The sequence below is a fragment of the Schistocerca serialis genome, chromosome 9 (assembly GCF_023864345.2).
Source record: "Schistocerca serialis cubense isolate TAMUIC-IGC-003099 chromosome 9, iqSchSeri2.2, whole genome shotgun sequence".
In the NCBI taxonomy this organism is placed as follows: domain Eukaryota; kingdom Metazoa; phylum Arthropoda; class Insecta; order Orthoptera; family Acrididae; genus Schistocerca; species Schistocerca serialis.
The window spans coordinates 305,924,175-305,946,721 of NC_064646.1; positions in this window are offsets into that span (position 1 = coordinate 305,924,175).

Consider the following 22,547-nt stretch of genomic DNA (forward strand, 5'->3'; position numbering starts at 1 on the left):
CAATGATAGGAGCATTTGGAAAGACATCCAGAATTGCACAAATCAAAGCAACAAAACTATTTCTCAATTCTCTGCTCTTTTTCCAGATTTTTATACGCAATGTGTACCGCAAGCTCCTGAAAAGGAAATAAGAAATATTAACTTGAAAGCTAATCTATTATGTACATAATATGCTGCAAGAAACATGACTTTCATAAGCAGTATTTTCCTTGTTAAGAAAAAAATAACTTAAAAACATTTTTGTAGCACGAATAAAGCAGTTCAAAGTTCTAAAAAGTGAGGAGAAATCCAGACTCTCTGAAGTATTTCCTACATACGTGTTTTAGTAGTTTTTCAATCTATAATATGCCAGTATTAGTTGGTAGGTTATTTGGTCAATTTCATTGTTATTAGTATAATTAAATATGTCCTTTTTGTCATTTTTACAAAGGCATAAAATGTCAGTCACACTGGCACAATAAAGCAATAATTGCATGTAAAACAAGTAAGCACAAATGTGCACAAGTACAATAAATAAATAACACCCTCTTCAGACAAAAGGATTTTATGCATATAGACTAGAGTGTAAGCAGAATTGTGTCTCATGTTACAAGTACAAGGCCTGTTCAGAAAATTCTGGAACATTCTTAATTTTGTGACAATGGTGTGTTGACATGAAATGCGGTTGGCATCTCTCTACATGCCTGTATTTAATGTGTAACAGCCAGTGGTTTCATTGTTGTATGTTTGTTATTTATAGTTCAGTGCCGTATTGTGTAAAATGTTGTGTCACACAGTCTGCCAATTTTGAGATGGCAGAGTTAGAGAAACAACACAACTGCATTAAATTTTGTGTAAAACCAAGAAAACCTCTACAGAGGCACATTAAATGATGAAGAAAGCCTTTGGTGAAGAGTGCTTAAGCCATACTCAGTATTACGAATGGTACACATGGTTTAAAAATGGTCAGACAGAAGTTAAAGTTGACCCTTGTTCAGGACTACCCCCAACATCTACCAATGATGCTGATGTCAAAAACATCGACAAAATTCTGCATGCCAACCTAAGATCGTCTGCCCAAGAGATTGCAGAAGAATGTATTATTTCTTTGGATCATGTCATGAAATCCTGATGCAGCACCCTGAAATGCTTCATGTTGCCGCCAAGTTTGTCACATGGCTTATGAGTCAAGACCAGAAAAACCTTCACCTCACAGTCTGCGAAGAGCTTTGGATCACACAAATGATAGAGAAATGTTCCTCAAGAGTATCATAATTGGTGACAAGGTGTGGGTCAATGGTTATGATGTTGAGATTAGGGTTCAATTTTCACGATGGGTTCAGAAAGGTTCCCTAAGACCAAAAAACGCTCATCAGGTCAGGTCAAATGTCAAAGCCATACTGATAGTTTCCTTTGACTTGAAGAATTAGTTCATTATGAATTCATGTCACAGGCACAAACTGTAAATCAATGGTACTATCAGGCCATGTTGCAATTTCTGTGAGAAATTGTGAAAAGGAAATGGCCTGAAATGTGGTGAGGCAATTCACGGATCTTGCATCATGATGATGCATCTGCACATTGAGCCCTGTTGGTGTGTGGCTATTGCACAAAAACAGAAATCATTGTGTTGCATCATTCTCTGTACTCTCCAGAGTTGACCCCTGTGCAATTTCTTTTATTTCCAAAGTTGACAATCCTGCTGATAGGACAAAGATTTGTAATGTGAGACAAGATAAAAGAAAATTTGCAGACAGCAGTTCACACAATCCAGCAAGAAGTGTACCAAGACTGCATCCGGAAGAGGAGACAGAGTTTGGAGCAGTGTATCAATTGTGGAGAGGAGTATTTTGAAGGAGACCATTCACGATAAGTAAAAGGTAAGTGTAGGAAAATTTCATGGACAAACTTCCAGAATTTTTTGAACACACCTCGTCACAGCTTTACAAATGGCAATCACAATACCAACATTAAATGAAACAACAATTTCACTGTTACCAGTCACCGTTTTTTATTTCCACGACGCGTTTCGAAGGTTTAAACCTCCATCATCGGGTGGGTTTACATTAGTAAGTATTACATTTGTGTGTGTGTTGTGTTACGATTTTTGGGGGAACTTGTGGCACTGCCTTCAGTGATCACAGGTTCCTCACTGAAGGCAGTGCCACAAGTTCCCCCAAAAATCGTAACACAACACACACACAAATGTAATACTTACTAATGTAAACCCACCCGATGATGGAGATTTAAACCTTCGAAACGCGTCGTGGAAATAAAAAACGGTGACTGGTAACAGTGAAATTGTTATTTCATTTAATGTCAGTAACAGTCACGGTAAAGCCTAACCTAAAAATGTTCGCATTTAAAACAATACCAACATATTCAATTTTATCTAGAGTGATGGACCAAAATGTCAGTAGAAGGTTTCTATGTGAATGTGTGTATGTGACAAATGGTCAACTACGATGTCCAAATTTTTTCTTTAGGCTCGTATCCCCTGTTTAAAGCTCCCATTACACCATGACTGGTTCTTCACTCATTTCTCTATTTGTCATTATATCTAGAACAACCAAACACAGATCAGACAATTGCTGGTCAGCTCTACAACCAGTTCACAATAACTAATTTAAATCTTGAGTTCACAAAGAGAGAAATAAGAGGTGGGAGGGAGGAGAGAGGGGGGGGGGGGGAGGGGAGGAAGGATAAAGGGAGGGAGGAAAAGAGAAAAAAAGATCTGAACTGAAAATATGATCATGATTCGGCATTAGCTTATCAACGCACAACTGATCAAAAAGCAAACACATTGTCTTTTTGTAGCCGTTAAAATAAATGAGACGTGTGAGATGGCCTGTACAGTAGAAGTCAGTGCAAAATATCCTTTGTGTAGAACAGAACATAAATAATTGAAGGAAGAAAAACAATAACTCTCCAAATAGAAGAGGCACTGAGTTGTCAACAGCCACATGACAAGACGGAGAACTAGTTTTTTGACAAATCATTTTTTAGAGCTATAGAGTACACTTGCATACTCACAAATACACCTGCACCATTATGTGGTCCTGGATGATTACAATGCACCAGCACTGCAGTTCAACTGGGATGAAGGCTTGTGTGGGGTCACAGGTGGAGATGGGTGTGTTACAACAGCTAGCAGACATTGTACCTCGAAGAAAATGATTTATTGCCATGTAGTCATTACGGACTCAGAAAATATCATTCTTGTGAAACACAACTAGCTCTTTATACTCATGAAGTAATCAGTGCTATTGACTGGGGATGTTAAACTTATTCGATATTTTTAGATTTCCAGAAGGCTTTCAACATCGTTCCTCACAGGCATTTTCTAATCAAACTGCGTGCCTATGGAATATCACTTCAGTTGTGCAACTGGATTCCTGATTTCCTATCAGAAAGGTCACAGTTTGTAGTAATAGATGAAAAGTCATCAAGTAAAACAGAAATAACATCCAGCGTTCCCCAAGGAAGTGTTATAGGCCCTCTGTCATTCCTGGTTTATATTAATGATGTAGGAGATAACCTCAGTAGCCGTCTTAGATAGTTTGCAGATAATGCTGTCATTTACCATCTTGTAAAGTCATCAGATGACCAAAACAAATTACAAAATGATTTAGATAAGATATATGTTTGGTGCAGAAAGTGGCAATTGACCCTGAATAAAGAAAAGTGTGAAGTTATTCACATGAATACTAAGAGAACTCCACTAAATTTCAATTATGCAATAAGTCACACAAATCTGAAGGCTGTAAATTCAACTAAATATTTAGTGATTACAAATACAAATACCCTAAATTGGAACGATCACATAGATGATGTTGTGGGTAGAGCCAACCAAAGACTGCGATTCATTGGCAGAACACTTAGAAGGTGCAACAGGTCTACTAAAGAGACTGCTTACGCCATGATTGTCTGCTCTATTCTGGAGTATTGCTGTGTGGAGTGGGATCCGCATCAGATGGCACTGATGAATGACATTGAAAAAGTACAAAGAAGGGCAGCTCATTTTGTATTATCATGAAGTAGGAGAGATAGTGCCACAGACATGATACGTGAATTGGAGTGGCAATGATTAAAACAAAGGTGTTTTTCGTTGTGATGGGATCTTCTCATGAAATTTCAATCGCCAGTTTTCTCCTCTGATTGCAAAAACATTCTATTGGCACCCACCTAAATAGGGAGAAATGATCCTCATGATAAAATAAGAGAAATAAGGGCTCACATAGAAAAATTTAAGTGCTCGTTTTTCCTGCAAGCTGTTCAAGAATGGAACAGTAGAGAGACAGCTTGTAGGTGATTTTGAACCCTATACCAGGCACTTTATTGTGAATAGCAGAGTAATCATGAATCTGTAGATGTAGAGGCTAAAGGATTATGGAATCAAAGGACAGGTTGGATCCAAATGGCACAGACTCCAGAGCAGTCATTAAAACTGAGCATACTGTGCTCAGCAGCAAATTCCAGCCCTTGGTGGACAACTCAGCTCCTGGTCGCAGATTGATGGTGGCTGTTAATTTGAGTGGACAGCTAGTTGGTGGTCATGCCCAGGTAAGATGTCATGCAGAAATTACAGCAGAGATGCTATAGAATCTAACTAGTAACACAGAGGACCAAAATGAATGGCAACCACCAAACTGCGGCCATGATCAAGGTTGAAGACTCACTGGAGGAACATGCTGACAAGCACAACATGCTCAGTTTCAAAGGGAGCTTCACAACCTGTGCCATCTGGATTTTTTCTTCAACATATTCTTTGATCCTGTAATCCTCCTAGCCTCAGTCACCATTAGACCCTGTCCCACACTCACTTCAACTCATCTGATTCTGACTTTGCTCATCCTGTACTCACACATTCCTCTCCACTCTCCCTTTTTCTTTGTTCTATCTGCCCCCAAACAAACTCATCTATGTCATTGTGCAGCTCCCACTGCTTGCAACCAGAATGAGTTCAGCAGTGCCATATTTCTATCCCACATGCTTGTGTCGTATCTGTCCCAGCTCCTAGCCACCCTTCCCCTCCCTTCCATACCGGTTGATTTTCTATTAAGACTTTTTCAATTTTTGGAAAAGAAACATGTCACAAGGACTCAGACAAGGTGAATAGGGTGCTATTGAACAACAGGAATGCCTCTTAAGGTAAAAAATTCTGTGGTGGAAGTGGTCCTGTGACAAGGAGCATTTTCATGATGCAGCATTCTCTTGTCTGCAGTGTTCAGTCTCACTTGATCAACACTTTTCCTGAACCTTTGAAGGATATCTTTGTAAAACATTTGCTTGACAGCTTGTCCTGGAGGAACAAATTCTTTATGCACCATACCCCTACTGTCAACAAACCATATCAGTGTTGTTTTGATCTTTGATTGGCTCATTCAAACTTTCTCAGTTGAGGAGATGTCACAGTGTGTTACTCCTCACTTTGCCACTTTGTCTCAGTATTATACTCAAATATCCATTATTCACCACCTATGATTTGGCAGTCCTCTCAAGAAGATCAAACCACATTTCGTCGATTGTCCTGCTCAGTTGTGAGATTTTTTTGCACCATTTTGGCACAAACCTTTATTATATGCAGAAATTCAATCAAAATTTGATGTACAGTGAAAGTGTAGAAGTTTAAAAGACCACCCATCATTTTTATTGTTAAACATCAGTCTGATCTCAGAAGAGCAAACACATGTTCGACTTTTTCATTGGTTTTTGAAGTTGAGGGTCTCCCTGAGCAAGGTTCATCTTCAACATGTAGTGAGCCTTCCAAAATTATTTGTGCTTATGATGTTTTTGCACATTTACCAGAGTGTGGGCAAAGTATGGCAATTAATTTTGAGTGTGGGTTGCTAACATTGATAGGGGGTGGCCATACACTGTTGCGCTTTAGCCCAACAACACAAGATTTTAATGTTAATAGCAAATCTTATGTTAGCAATGAGACATTAGCAAATAATTTAATAAAATATGAACTAAGATTGGATCTGTTGGTCGATATCCTGAAGAAGAATAACATTGCTCAAAACAAAATTATGTTAAGTTCTATATAAATCCCTTTCAATTATTTTACAAGAAAAATAATAATTTTTTATAATATAATGTAATGTAATTGGATAGATATAAAAATCTACTCACCAAGCTATGGCATGAGAACACACATACAGAAAAAGGTTTTACATATGCAAGCTTTTGGAGCCAGTGGCTCCTTCTTCTGGAAGAAGGGCTAAAGGCAAAGGATAGAGGTGAAGTAAAATGACTGGAGAGGTTTAGGAAAAGGGGTAGAGTTCACAAAAGTCACCCAGAACCCAAGGTCAGGGGAGAGTTACTGGACAGGACCAGGAGGAGAGACAGATTGTTGGGGACTTTTAATTAGTTTTTAGAGAAGCACAATGTATGAAAATGGTGGCAACAGACAAATAACTCATTAAATAACTGAACAGTGTCTATCACTAGTGAAATTTTTGGTATTACTTTGTGCAGACATACCATTACACTCAGCAGCCAGTGCTAAATCACAATGTACAAGTCCTGGTACATGAAAATCACATTTGCAGCATACACCCCACCCATAGCAATACCGGCTCCAGACGAAATACCTCACCAGCACTCCAGACACAAGATGACAGGCAAAAGATCGTGTCCTCTGCCCTGCTCACTTATTTGAAGCTTCGGTCATATGACCACTCCTCAATTCAGAGCAGATACTTTCATCCTGACCACCTTTAGCAATTTTCATAACAATTTCACATAATTACTTATGATAAAATATACGAAAATCTTTGCTTTAAGTTTCCAATTTCTTAACAACTTCATTTATTATTATTTGTTTAAATCTCAACCACTTAAATCGCCACATTTGGCACTCTAATCAAAATGCTAACTTGTATTTCATAAATCACAACTACAGTTCAATATACATCAAAACTTATTGGAATATTAAGGAAAGAAATCCATGCTGATAAGAACATTTGTGACTCTGTAGAGGAGTTTGTAGTTATGCCACAATTTACATAAATAAACTGAACTGAATATAACATTTTTCTGGTTGTTTAATTAGAAAAATAATCTGTTCTTTATAGTGCAGGAATTATCCTCTTTTATCTGGTGTATAACAAGTGTGACTTTCACGATGCATTCAGTTGTTACTATAATGGTGATAATGTCAATGACTTTTTAACTATTAAAGATTCAGATGTGGATGTATGTTCAGTGAGCTTGTCCCATTGTCATGGTTCCAGAACTGTCATTGGTTTTTTTCCAGCATGCTTGAAATGATTTTTAATGTATTTTCATTATAATTGTGTTAGTGATGACATTTCAAGTCACATTTCACTCCATATTAGCGTGTCCCATGACCTGTGAGATTCAGTCAGTCCTGCAGCAGTCAAACCAGCTGCTTGTAATGTCACATAGCCCAACTTCATATATTACTCACCTGGTGAGTGGTATATGAAGTAGCACCATACCTTACCATTCACATAATGTTAAATAATACCAATTTTTTCAGATATCGTGTCAAAACTTGTGTAATAAAGTTTTGTGAGTGGTGTATCTGTGGAAGTAGGTACAATGGCTTAAATGAATATGCTAAAATTCCATGTGTAGAGACAAGCACTTTAATGATCAGCTCTCAATGGAGAGAAGTCTTCCGAAGTAAGAGTGATTTCAGGTGTGCTGCAGGGGAGTGTCATAGGACCGTTGCTATTCACAATATACATAAATGACCTTGTGGATGACATCGGAAGTTCACTGAGGCTTTTTGCGGATGATGCTGTGGTGTATCGAGAGGTTGTAACAATGGAAAATTGTACTGAAATGCAGGAGGATCTGCAGCGAATTGACGCATGGTGCAGGGAATGGCAATTGAATCTCAATGTAGACAAGTGTAATGTGCTGCGTATACACAGAAAAATAGATCCTTTATCATTTAGCTACAAAATAGCGGGTCAGCAACTGGAAGCAGTTAATACCATAAATTATCTGGGAGTACGCATTAGGAGTGATTTAAAATGGAATGATCATATAATGTTGATCGTCGGTAAAGCAGATGCCAGACTGAGATTCATTGGAAGAATCCTAAGGAAATGCAATCCGAAAACAAAGGAAGTAGGTTACAGTACGCTTGTTCGCCCACTGCTTGAATACTGCTCAGCAGTGTGGGATCCGTACCAGATAGGGTTGACAGAAGATGTGGAGAAGATCCAACGGAGAGCAGTGCGCTTCGTTACAGGATCATTTAGTAATCACGAAAGCGTTACGGAGATGATAGATAAACTCCAGTGGAAGACTCTGCAGGAGCGACGCTCAGTAGCTCGGTACGGGCTTTTGTCAAAGTTTCGAGAACATACCTTCACCGAAGAGTCAAGCAGTATATTGCTCCCTCCTATGTATATCTCGTGAAGAGACCATGAGGATAAAATCAGAGAGATTAGAGCCCACACAGAGGCATATCGACAATCCTTCTTTCCACGAACAATACGAGAATGGAATAGAAGGGAGAAGCGATAGAGGTACTCAAGGTACCCTCTGCCACACACCGTCAGGTGGCTTGCGGTGTATGGATGTAGATGTAGATGTAGATATCATTATAGATAAACACACAATCACTCCAGTTCCAAAGTTCACAAATGATTGAAGGTTCGAGTGCTATCTCGCGGAACTCTCAAAGATGGCAGTCCAATGACAGCTCACTCGACCAATTGCATGCCACCACACATCAATCAGCGTAAGCATTGTCTCTGGCACACATATAGAACACAGCTGATGCTGTTAATAATTTGATAATCAAATCTTTCAGTGGTCTAGCAACCAAAATGTTATTACATTAAATAAATGCTCATGTTAGTCTTTGTACATGTAGCACTTGCAATTACAATATGTTATCACTTTCAATTATTTTCACACACACACACACACACACACACACACACACACACACATACATAAAGGTTCCTGCACCAGGTTGGTGCAACTGGATTCTTGTGTCAAAGGCAGTCTTGGTGCAACTGTACACCTTCATCAACCAAGCCATACCCTATTAAAATGTTCAAACAAAAGTGCCAATGAACAAGTGCCCAATATTTTTTCCCCATGACTTCACAGTGATCAGGCTACTATACAAACCCTTCCCAGGTTCACCAAGTACCCACTGTGTTTAGATCTCAAGGCAACAATGCAAATGCTTAAATACATATTAAAAAAGTTGGATATTCCCACATATTAATTGATAACATATAAATCATGTTAAATTTTGAAAAAATTCCTTTGCATCCCACAAGTTACCCATGATTCTAATTTAAAAAATAAACAATTAATTCTGCCTTTCATATTGACATGAATAGTTAGTTCCCAATCTAGATGAACCTAACCCAAAATCCATTGATTACCATGATTCTAAATCTGAACATTATAGTTACATTCTCATAACTCTTCCTTTATCTGGGACAACAACAAATCACTTAAATTTTTTAAATATACAGTACAGTCATGCAGATCTCCTCATGAACAGTAAAATTCCTATAATCCTCATTCAAATCATACTTCTGCCATCAGTTCCACCAGTATCAGCTGTGCAAACCATATTACACAAAACACTTAACAATGAGAAACCCCCAAAATTACATATAACAATACAACATAGTAATAAATATACACTTAATATACAGTTGAGCACATTATGTTCTTTTCATTCACTTTTCAATAAACCTCCTCAGCTCAGTTATATTTTGCAAACCTAAGGGTTTCTTCAATACTAGGTACACTAGTTTGTAGGCACTGGGATGTCGGACCTCTGTTATTTTAGATGCCCCATGGTATAATTCAAAAATTTTTTGGTCTCCCCATCAGTTTCACTGGACTTTTCTTTAGTTCTGCCAAAGACTCAATCTCCTCTTTAAATTTAACTGTCCTACATTTTTTACCATGTCTCTTATTTCTTACAGAACTCTTCTTTAGAAAATGTTGATTAACTAGTGCCTTCCTATCTTGTCTGGTTAAAAGGGTAACTGAAGGAAACTCAATATTCTCTGCTATCAAATTATCAAGTTTTCATCATTGCTTCATATGCAGAGAAATCAATGGCATGACTTTTAACTGCATTCACAAGATCTTGAAATACAGTTATATGCCTCAACCAAACATTGTGTTTTTTGCTGCACCAGGTCTCAAATAACCAGCCTATTCCCACATGCACCTATCAGCAGGATTGCTTGCCGGGTGGTACACCGATATCCTAATGTGTCTAATGCCTGCCCTTTCTACAAATTTGTCCCAAACTCTGGATGTAAATTGTGCTCCACTGTCTGGCAGGATCTTTTCAGGCAATTTGACATTCACTATGTAGCCCTTTTCTAGTTTCTTAACTTGTGGCTCTTTTTAGAAGGCACAATATGATATGTTTAGAGAATACATCTACTGCTAATAATATATATTTCAGTCACCATGACCTGCTGGCAGGGGTCCAAAAAAATCAATAGCAAATAACTTACCTGCTTAACTGGGGATGATGTTCTCCATTTCTCCTTGCATAGCCACTGTGCTAAACTTCACCCTTTCACACCGGTCACAAACAGCGAGCTGTTTCCTTACTCTTCTAGCCATCTTATTAAAGGTGACATACTCCTGCATTATTTCTAAACACTTCTGTGTTCCACAGTGCCCATAGCTTTGATGAATGTAATTAATTAATATTTCTATCTGTTCATATGAGAAACACAGCTTCCATTCTTCCCTTTCCAAACTTCTCCACCTAAAGGGTACACTTCTGTAATTCTTATAACACTGCTTAATTTTTTCATATCTTTTACTCCCAAAATTAACTTTTATGAATTTCAGTGTTGGATCCCCAGTATGGAGCCTGTGCATATCTTTGCATATTGCTTTCATTTCATTCTATTCCTCTGCATCTTTTATATAAATTATTTGGAACTCCTTCTTAGATTCCATTTCTTCCTCACACTCTTCCTTAATCATTGGCATAGGTCGTGTAGGATATGGTGGCCAATACACAGTGACCAGTTTTTGTCCAAAGTACTGGGTGAGTTCATTCATCTGTCCAGAAGGGGAGGCCGCCAAACATATGCTACCTCTCAGCCGGTCAAAATTGACAGAACTGATGCACACCCTCCTACATTCTTTCTCACACGATTTTACAGAAACTGTTTGGTAAAAAAAATTCATCTTTGCTTTTGTTGTAGCTTTGTAGACCATGTTTATTATGATGTACCCATCTTTTCATTAATGGTCATAGTATTGTGATATTTATGTGGAAATAAGACACTGCAAAATTCGAAAAAGTTTGCAATGAAAAACAGCGATCGTTATGATTTTGCATTTCATGCATATTACATAATATGTTGCTGCATATGAAATTTAGCTAACATATTGAAGTTTTCTCTTGATTTGGATGGAGGTCCCTCTATCCGTCACCAATCTCAAGAAAACTGATCTGATGTAGCACACCCATTTGTGATCGCACTGGACCAGCGATAAAGCAAGAGTGTAATATGCACAACATTCCTCATATTTCATGTACTGGTTGAATATTGAAATGAGATTTTGGCGAATGATAGCACACAAAGAGGAGAGTATTTTGCTGTACAGTTATTATGCAAAACTTCATTAAATACTGTGTTATTCCACTAACTACAGACTTTTCTGATGAAATAATGTAATTTTCAAAATAGTTAGTGAAATGAGAAATGCTATGGGTTTTGGAACAATATAAGCGAAAGCATTACACATTTATTTTGTACCAATGATGTGCTTTTTCATAAGCTGCTGACTTTACTTTACCTCCATTCCTCACTTAATAAACTTAATAAGCCACTGTTTCAGAATTCTCTCATAACTGCATCTGCACATGTTATTGAGGTAAGACTGCGTAAACTCCGTTGAGTTTTGGCAAAATAAGCAAACTTTAACATGACAACCTGAGAAATGTGTAGGTTTTACTCAAAATTCCCCACTCATGACACTTCTCTAAAAGTTACAAATGGTTAACAAACCAGGTGAAAATAAATTGCTGCATTTTTGCCGGAATTCTTTTTAGGTACTAACCAAAGAAGAGGTGACAGATCTTTTTGAATGGTCACCACACAAAGGTGGGCATGAAGGGGCCCCACTTAATATTTACAACACATTGAGTGTAGGCTTCAGTTTAGAATGACACTTCCCCTCCAGCACTTGGAACCTGCCCGCAACCCTCACCCCTAATGCTCTCCCCACACGTGCCCTCCTGTCTGAGCATCTACTAGCCATGGTATTCTGTTTGCACTATAGCTGGGACAAGGCACGTGTCACACTGTTGTCCATCCTTTTTATATACTCAATACAATATCTAAATTGTTGCAGAAACATGGCCCATCTCATTAACCAATTGTTGAACAGCTTACATTCTTGGAGGTAGCTCAAAGCAGTAAAGACAAAAACCTCCTTGCCTTCCAGATAAATCCTAATCTTTTGGAAGCCCAATACCATTGCTAAGAACTCCTTTTCTGATATCCCACACCTTAGTTCATGCTTAGACAGAAAGGGGTTGCAAATGCTATAGTTCTTTTCTCTAACTTTCCATCTACCATTTTCTCCTGGAACAAGACTGATACCATACCCTAATCTGAACTGTCAGATGCAATGCAGAAAGGTAATGACATGACTATTAGTTAAGCAGCTCCAAACAGCTTCAAATCCCTTATCACACTCAACAGATCAACTCCAGATAATATTCTTTTTTAACAACCTATATGGATTTGGTGAATTCATTCTGTAATCACTGATAAATTTGTGATGAAATGTAAATATCCCAGTAAATCACTTCAGATGTTTCCTGTTTGTTGGTCTCTTCCACTCAGCAATAGCCTTTATCTTCTCCTTGTTAGGTAGTTAGAAGATAATAGATGACTTAAGAATGACAATTCTGCCTGCACAAATTCACATTTATTCACATTAAGAGTCATCACTTCTGTATGTATAGTTTTGAACGCTTCTTCCATTATTTTCCAATGTCCCTACCCTGAGCTGCTGGTTATCAATATGACATCAACATACACAGTAAGTTTTCTCATCAACTCATACTCAAGAACATCATTCACAGCCCTGACTAACACAACCACTGATATACATAATCCAAATGGAACAACTCTAAACATATAAGTTCTCCCTTAAAATAAGAAAGCAGTATATTTCATACTGTCTTCAGCTAACCTCACCTGCCAGACAACAAAAGTTAAATCAACACCAGACATGAGCTGAGTATTGTTAAATTTTTGCAAAAGTTCATTCACGTTTTCTGGTTGGTCATTTTCTTTTACAACTACTTTGTTCAGTGTTCCCACATCGATCACAATCCTCACAGAATCATCTTTCTTTCTGATTATAGCTACTGGGTTACTATACTCAGTCCTGTCCAACTCAGTGACCTTCCAATTTTCTTTACACTGCTTCCTTGTCTACCACAGCAATAGTGAAAGATTTAACACTGATTACTTCATGGGGTATTATCTTTAAATGACATTTCAAATCAACTACTTTCCTAGGCTTATCTGAAGACACATCTTTATATTTACTCAATAGTTCCTTGAGCTGTGACCTTTGATAAATGTTTGATCTCTTTCATTTTATCATTTATTTGCTCAAGAGAACATTCCTCCAGCCTACACCCACTCTCCCTTTTTTCATGAGCCATTGCTTTACCTCCTGTCAATTTGTTTCTAAATTTAACTCTTTTTCTGCTACCTCCATCACTAAATTTCAGAACTCTATCTGTTACAATCATACTGCAACCATACTTACTAAGAAAATTCATTCCAAGAATAATGTTCGTAGCAAGACCAGGCACCACAGAGCAATTTATATCAAAATACTGACCCTCAATCATGAAGTCCAATAGAACCTCCACCTTGCTACATCCTCCAGTTGCAGTCTTTATTTTAACCCCAGTTACAGTCAACTCCACCAAATCTCTTCTTCTTATCTGCTGCCAGAATGATTCACATACAGCTGACACACTACACCCAGAATCTAATAATGCAATACTTTCTAAATTTCCCACTTTGACATTAGTAACTTGTTGAACTTTTTCAATAATTACACTCTTTAACACAGTCTCTTCCAGCACATCTGCCTCAATGTCTTCCCTGCTCTCTCTCTATCTATCATATGAACACTCTTATACATATCCCCATATTTTACATCTACAGCTCTGTTAAACAAATCCTTAACCAATTCTCTTATATCCTATTCAGTTTCCTTGAAATTCTAAATTGTCCCATTCCTCCAGAATTAACATTTTATGGATCTTACCATTAGATGCCCAATCATTAACATTATTCTCACTTTCCTCTTTTCTTTTCCAATCACTTCTAATGTTCTTATTCAGAACCATCTGACTACCTTCCATAAAAACATGTGTCTCAACTCCTTCCTCAGGACAAAACCCAACAACATTTTCATAACTGTGATCAACCTCAACTTCACTGACTAAATCATTATTACCACACACAGCATTATTAGGTGCACCAACTGGTGCGGTAATAACATTTTCATACACATCATTACCTACTGCTTGACCATGTGCACCCACAGGCACAGGCACGATATCAATATTGTCAGTAACAGCACATGCTCCACTTTGAGCAGGCTAACATACATAAATATCTGAAGAACTTCCCTCAATACTCATATCCATGGCCATGTACGTAACCTGCTTGAAAATAATTTCACTATTATTTGCTTTGGCGCTCACTTCTGGATGAGCACCTGTTTATACTTCTGGCAGAGTGACTGCCTCTGTTTCAAAATTTTTTGTAACCTTCATGGAAGCTAAATTCAATGATTTTATTTCTGTCAAATAATTCCCCAACATCATAGCTAGAATCATCATTGATACATTTACTCGAATTGCATGTATTACTTTCATTGTAAATATGAATGGGAAGTAGCAGTTGGGAAGGGAGTGAGACAGGGTTGTAGCCTGTCACCGATGTTATTCAATCTGTATATTGAGCAAGCAGTAAAGGAAACAAAAGAAAAATTTGGAGTAGGTATTAAAATCCATGGAGAAGAAATAAAAACTTTGAGGTTCGCCAGTGACATTGTATTTCTGTCAGAGACAGCAAAGGACTTTGAAGAGCAGTTGAACGGAATGGACAGTGTCTTGAAAGGAGGATATAAGATGAACATCAATAATAGCAAAACGACGATAATGGAATTAAGTCGGGTGATGTTGAGGGAATTAGATTAGGAAATGAGACACTTAAAGTAGTAAAGGAGCTTTGCTATTTGGGGAGCAAAATAACTGATGATGGTCGAAGTAGAGAGGATATAAAATGTATACTGGCAGTGGCAAGGAAAGCGTTTCTGAAGAAGAGAAATTTGTTAACATCGAGTATAGATTTAAGTGTCAGGAAGTCGTTTCTGAAAGTATTTGTAGGGAGTGTAGCCATGTATGGAAGTGAAACATGGACAATAAATAGTTTAGACAAGAAGAGAATAGAAGCTTTCGAAATGTGGTGCTACGGAAGAATGCTGAAGATTAGATGGGTAGATCACATAACTAATGTGGAGGTATTGAATAGGACTGGGGAGTAGAGGAGTTTGTGGCACAACTTGACAAGAAGAAGGGACCGTTTGGTAGGACATGTTCTGAGGCATCACGGGATCACAAATTTAGCATTGGAGGGCAGCGTGGAGGGTAAAAATCGTAGAGGGCGACCAAGAGATGAATACACTAAACAGATTCAGAAGGATGTAGGTTGCAGTAAGTCCTGGGAGATGAAGAAGCTTGCACAGGATAGAGTAGCATGGAGAGCTGCATCAAACCAGTCTCAGGACTGAAGACCACAACAACAACAACTAATATTGTTCCTCCTATTCCAATTACTGTAGTTATTAAACCCTTCCCACGTATTTTCATCACATATTATTGCACCCATGTTACATAAGCTAGTCTCTCTTCTTTATTTCTCACTACAATTCTCTTCCCTATTGTAACCTTGTCTGGTCCTATTCTTGGCATATCCATTAACCACCCTGTGGATCTTGAGTGAGGTTTGCATTCGTTTCCCTGCAGTCTGGCCTGAAACATAGCCCCTATGCACTCTCAAGTCTTGGCCCTTGTGTTACTTCCTCCCACCTCTGTTTAGAGTTCTCCCTTCTTTCATTATAATTCCCATTATCTTCCTGGTGTCTCTCTCTCTCTCCAAAATTCCTGCTGTGATTATTATGTCCACTCTTACCATCTCTCCCATGATTCCTATGATTTCCAAGGAAATTATTATTGTAATTATCTCTGTCATGATTTCTGTAACTATCCCTCTGCTCAACAAATTGTGGTCTGTAACACAGGGCCCTATCCACGCTTTCTATCAAATCCATAAACTCTTCTACAGAATGAGTAGGGCTATGGATGATTTCTTGCAGCAGTGATTCTGGAAGTCTCCTCTTTTATATAGAGATTTCTGTAAGCACCTGTAATGGCCAATCCAAATGAGTTAATTTATTTAATTTTCTTGCACAAAATTCCTTCATGCTCTCTTTACTAGTCTTATATCCTGGCCCATTCAAAAATTCATTTTGTAATTTTATTTGTTTAGATTACCCCCAGAATTTATTTAAGAACATCATTTCAAAAGTCCTGAAATCAATTGCTCTGCATGCTGATTACCCCATGTCTCAGAACCCCCTTCTAATTGCCTCTTTACAAATTTAATTTTAGCCATATTGCTAATGACAGCAACAAAATTATCTTTACATGCAGCCAAGACGTCCACTACATGTTACTTACCCACTCCACTAAATGGTTTTGAACACAGTCCTTGCTCCAAAGCACGCCCATCATTAAATTCCTTTGTCCAACAGCTACATAATTTATTGATTCCTCCAATTCATGTATCTGTTTCTCTCTTTTGCTAACTTTCTCTTCCAGCTTTTGACCTACACTCTTATAACAATTAGTAACGCATATATTCACTGGTTTAAAGTCTGCATTTGTTTGTATTTCATCATTTATACATTATACTGTAAGTGGATAGATAAAAAAGAATCTACTCACCAAGTGGCAATAGAACAAACACATAAAAGAAGGTTATAATTAGATAAGCTTTCGGAGCCAATGACTCCTTCTTCAGGCAGAGGGATTGAAGGGGAAGGAAGAGGAGTGAAGGAAAAGGACTGGAGTGGTCTAGGAAAAAGTCACCCAGAACAACAGGTCAGGGAGACTTACCGGACGGGATAAGAAGGAAAGATAATTTACACATTTCTTTTTTTGTGCCTCGATTCATTTCACAAGACAATCTTCCAAGGATTCCACTTTGACTACCAATCCCTTCCCTATCTCATCAGTTCCAAGATTAGCTCCCTTGACTATTTTAACTGCATTTTCAGATTTCTTTGTAATTTCACTGTCAGTGAATTTTACTACCTAGCTGATCATATTTTCTACTCATTGCACTTATCACCAAGCTTTGCATCCATTTCCTCCATTTTGAAACTATGTTCCCAACTATTTCAGTTTTTACAGTCCCAATTTTACTCTCAATTTCTGAATCTATATCTCCAACTATCTCAGATATTATACTCCCCATTGGTAAATCTATCTTTTCTAATTTCTTACCCAGTGTTTCAAAAACCACATTCAAATCACTTCCTGGCCCCAACCTATTTCTTTCCTTCTCCCTGGTAAGCTAATGCTACTAATACCACTCCCTCCAACCTCTGACCCACAATCACTTGTGAATTATTAATTTCATTGGCCGTGCCTGGCTATGAGAATATTTACAATGCATCTGAAGAATGGTTTCCCCACCAAAGTACATAACCTCTGCTACTCTGCATTTTGTCCACTGCTGATGCAATATTGCCCACAATGTGGACTACCATTTGCCACATGTGACGTTTTGTGAAGCCACTGCCTCTTCTGCTCAGGCCAATGCAGTTTCACCCATGTGCGGTGCGGTGTAGATGCTGCGTCTGCTGCTTGGTGATTTTGTCCAAGTGGGCTGCTGTACTGGCAATGTATCGTGTCACCGTCATCTGCCCCTGCAGTCACTAACATGTGGTATTACACATAAGCACTAAGAGTGCTATTACTGCTGCTGCTGCTGCTGCTGCTGCTTTTACTACTGCTGCACCGTACAGAAACTCGCAAGCCCCCACATTAACTGCTTGGATACTGGGATAACCAATCCAAAATAAAAATAGAATGAAAATAGAGTTCAATCCTAGGCAAGCCCACAATTATAATGTTTTTGCCCATTTACCAAGGTGTGGCACTTTACAGCCATTAACTCTGAGTGTGGCCCACTAACATCAATAGGGGAGAGCTGTGTGCTGTTGCTCTTTAGCCCAACAACACTACAACACCAAAGCCTTATGTTAGCAGTGGGGCATTAGTGAATAATTTAATAAAACATATACTGAGGTTGGATCTGTTGGTCGAAATCCCGCAGGATGGTAACATTGCTCAGAACAGATTGGTTTTAAGTTTTATATAAATCTCTTTTGTTTATTTTTTAGAGAAGCATGACGTATGTGAATAGTAGCCACAAACAAATAATTCGTTGAATAACTGAACAGTGTCTATCATCAGTGCAAATTTTGGTATTACTTTGTGCAGATATAGCATTATACCCAGCAGCATTCGCTAGACCCAGTACACAAAAATAACATTCACGGTATACATGCCACCCACAGCATCACTGACTCTGGACGAAATTCCTCACCAACACTCCAGATGCAAGATGACAGGCAAAAGACCATACACTCTGCCCCATACACTTACACTCCTGGAAATGGAAAAAAGAACACATTGACACCGGTGTCTCAGACCCACCATACTTGCTCCGGACACTGCGAGAGGGCTGTACAAGCAATGATCACACGCACGGCACAGCGGACACACCAGGAACCGCGGTGTTGGCCGTCGAATGGCGCTAGCTGTGCAGCATTTGTGCACCGCCGCCGTCAGTGTCAGCCAGTTTGCCGTGGCATACGGAGCTCCATCGCAGTCTTTAACACTGGTAGCATGCCGCGACAGCGTGGACGTGAACCGTATGTGCAGTTGACGGACTTTGAGCGAGGGCATATAGTGGGCATGCGGGAGGCCGGGTGGACGTACCGCCGAATTGCTCAACACGTGGGGCGTGAGGTCTCCACAGTACATCGATGTTGTCGCCAGTGGTCGGCGGAAGGTGCACGTGCCCGTCGACCTGGGACCGGACCACAGCGACGCACGGATGCACGCCAAGACCGTAGGATCCTACGCAGTGCTGTAGGGGACCGCATCGCCACTTCCCAGCAAATTAGGGACACTGTTGCTCCTGGGGTATCAGCGAGGACCATTCGCAACCGTCTCCATGAAGCTGGGCTACGGTCCCGCACACCGTTAGGCCGTCTTCCGCTCACGCCCCAACATCGTGCAGCCCGCCTCCAGTGGTGTCACGACAGGCGTGAACGGAGGGACGAATGGAGACGTGTCGTCTTCAGTGATGAGAGTCGCTTCTGCCTTGGTGCCAATGATGGTCGTATGTGTGTTTGGCGCCATGCAGGTGAGCGCCACAATCAGGACTGCATACGACCGAGGCACACAGGGCCAACACCCGGCATCATGGTGTGGGGAGCGATCTCCTACACTGGCCGTACACCACTGGTGATCGTCGAGGGGACACTGAATAGTGCACGGTACATCCAAACTGTCATCGAACCCATCGTTCTACCATTCCTAGACCGGCAAGGGAACTTGCTGTTCCAACAGGACAATTCACGTCCGCATGTATCCCGTGCCACCCAACGTGCTGTAGAAGGTGTAAGTCAACTACCCTGGCCAGCAAGATATCCGGATCCGTCCCCCATTGAGCATGTTTGGGACTGGATGAAGCGTCATCTCACGCGGTCTGCACGTCCAGCACGAACGCTGGTCCAACTGAGGTGCCAGGTGGAAATGGCATGGCAAGCCGTTCCACAGGACTACATCCAGCATCTCTACGATCGTCTCCATGGGAGAATAGCAGCCTGCATTGCTGCGAAAGGTGGATATACACTGTACTAGTGCCGACATTGTGCATGCTCTGTTGCCTGTGTCTATGTGCCTGTGGTTCTGTCAGTGTGATCATGTGATGTATCTGACCCCAGGAATATGTCAATAAAGTTTCCCCTTCCTGGGACAATGAATTCACGGTGTTCTTATTTCAATTTCCAGGAGTGTATTTAAAGCTTTGGTCACATAACCACTACTTGATTCAGAGTAGATACTTTCATCCTGACCATCATTCTTAATTTTCATAACAATTTCATGTAATAACTTATGATAAAATATATGAAAATCTATGCAGTGATTTTCCAATCTCTTAACAAACTAATTTATACATTATTTTAACAATTTTAAACAGATCTCAAACACATAAATTGCTACATTCAGCACTCTAGCCAAAACACTAACTTGACCTATTCTTTAACTCACAATTACAATTTAATACACAATGAAAGTTATTGGAATATTAAGGAAAGAAACCCATGCTGATAATATCATCTGTGACTCTGTGGAGGAGTTCATAGTCATGCCACTATTTACATAAACTAAACTAAATATAACATTTTTATAAGTGTTTAATTACAAAAATAATCTGTTCATTATATTGCATGGATTATCCTCTTTCATCCAGTGTTCACAAGTGTGACTTTGACAATAGATTCAGTTGTTACAATTAGGGTAATAATGTCAATGACCTTTTAACTACTGAAACTTCAGACATAAATTTATTTTCAATGAGCTTGTGCCATTGTCGTGGTACCAAAACTGTCATTGGTTTTTTCTAGCATGCTTGTAATGCATTTTAATGTATTTTCATTAAAATCATATTAGTGATGACATTCAAGTCATAGGTCAATCCATATTAACTTGTCCCACAACCATGTTGCCAGAATGCACCCCTCTTCCTCCCTGAAAAACCTGATGACCACTGGGTCTCTTGGCTTGATAGCTGCTTTTACTTCTGCTTACCTCACCTGTCACAACCATCTAACAGCTAGCCACCCCAACCTGTCAGATTCTGTCCTGCAGTAGTCAAACCGTCACATACTCTTGATAAGGAGTGTCCCCTATAAACCTGTTTCAACTTTTCAAAGGTCATGCATTCTCCAAGTTTAACACAAAACTTGATTGCATAATGTTGCTCTCAGTTCCACTCTTCCATTTTTGTAACACACAACAAAAACAAAACTTCACTGACGGCACTCTCAAAAATAATGGCTGTATAGAGCTGAAACTTGGAATCGGAATCTAGAAGGGGTGAACACACTGACCTACACAAGTAGAATATCCCAGAATTGCTAGATCACTTGCAGTGTTGTCAGTTTCATTACTTTTCTCTCACACTTTATACTAGTTACCAATTTGCTTTCCCATTTTATTTTAGTCATTTCTCTCTCTCTCTCTCTCTCTCTTTTTTTTTTTTTTTTTTTTTTTTTTTTTTTTTTTTTTTTTTTTTTTTTTTTTGCCTCAGCTGTCCTATTATTTTACTCGTCTCTAACATTTCTCTAGTACAGTTCTTGAGACCCATTTCCCTGTAGCTATCCTACACCTTTGGACTTATCATGTGCCAAGTAAATACTTTTTCTCATTATGACTACTCTGTAAATTATTTTCCATCTGCAAACCATCTGCTACTATTCACTGTTATCACAATTCTTAAAATTTACAATGTAGGACACAAGAGAATCCTACCACTTCTATAATTTTACTTGCCATCTACCTCACAACAGGAACATCCTAAATGTGCAGTATTTATTTCAGCCTTTATTATTTCAAACTACTATCATATCTGCAACAGTTATACAGTGAACAAACACATTTTTACTTAATTAATCACAGTTATGTGATTTTCTTGACTATGTAACATAGTATAAAATTTCTAAACCAAAGGTGTATCCTGACAGGCTCACCATACAGCTCTTCTGGTTGGGACTGGTTTCCTCTGAAATGAAGGGTTATCCTTCAGGTGGAGTACCAGTGTCCATAACAAACCAATCTTCAGAGTAATACTTGTAGAACAACTAGACCAATCACTGATCTTCCATACTGGATCTGGAAGTGGCTGCAATAGATCTCTTTCTTTATGCCTTGGATCCAAGTGGCATAGTAACGTCTCCAAACACCCTTGTTTAAACATTATATTGCCTGAAACATTTTCAGCCAGAATTATTTAGCTTACACATTAACACTATGACACAAACATATACATTTTTTGAAATTCTCCCATTATTGATTTGTTACAGTTCTGAGATTTCAGAAAATTGCCAACCATAGCAGATACAGTATATCATTTTCAAGTGGGGAGATAAATCAAATTATTGTGTTTAGAATACTGTAATTACACATTGAAATTATATGGAAGTTAATTATGGCAACAAAATCTATGCCCATTATATCGTGTGATATAGGGTGTGGTATAAGGTGTGATATAAGGACCTCAACTCACCTGACCAAATTCTCACCAGCTACAGGCTGACATACTATATGAATGGTCCCAGGTTATACCTATTTATTTATTGTTCCCTTCTGTCTGCAACTGTGCTGC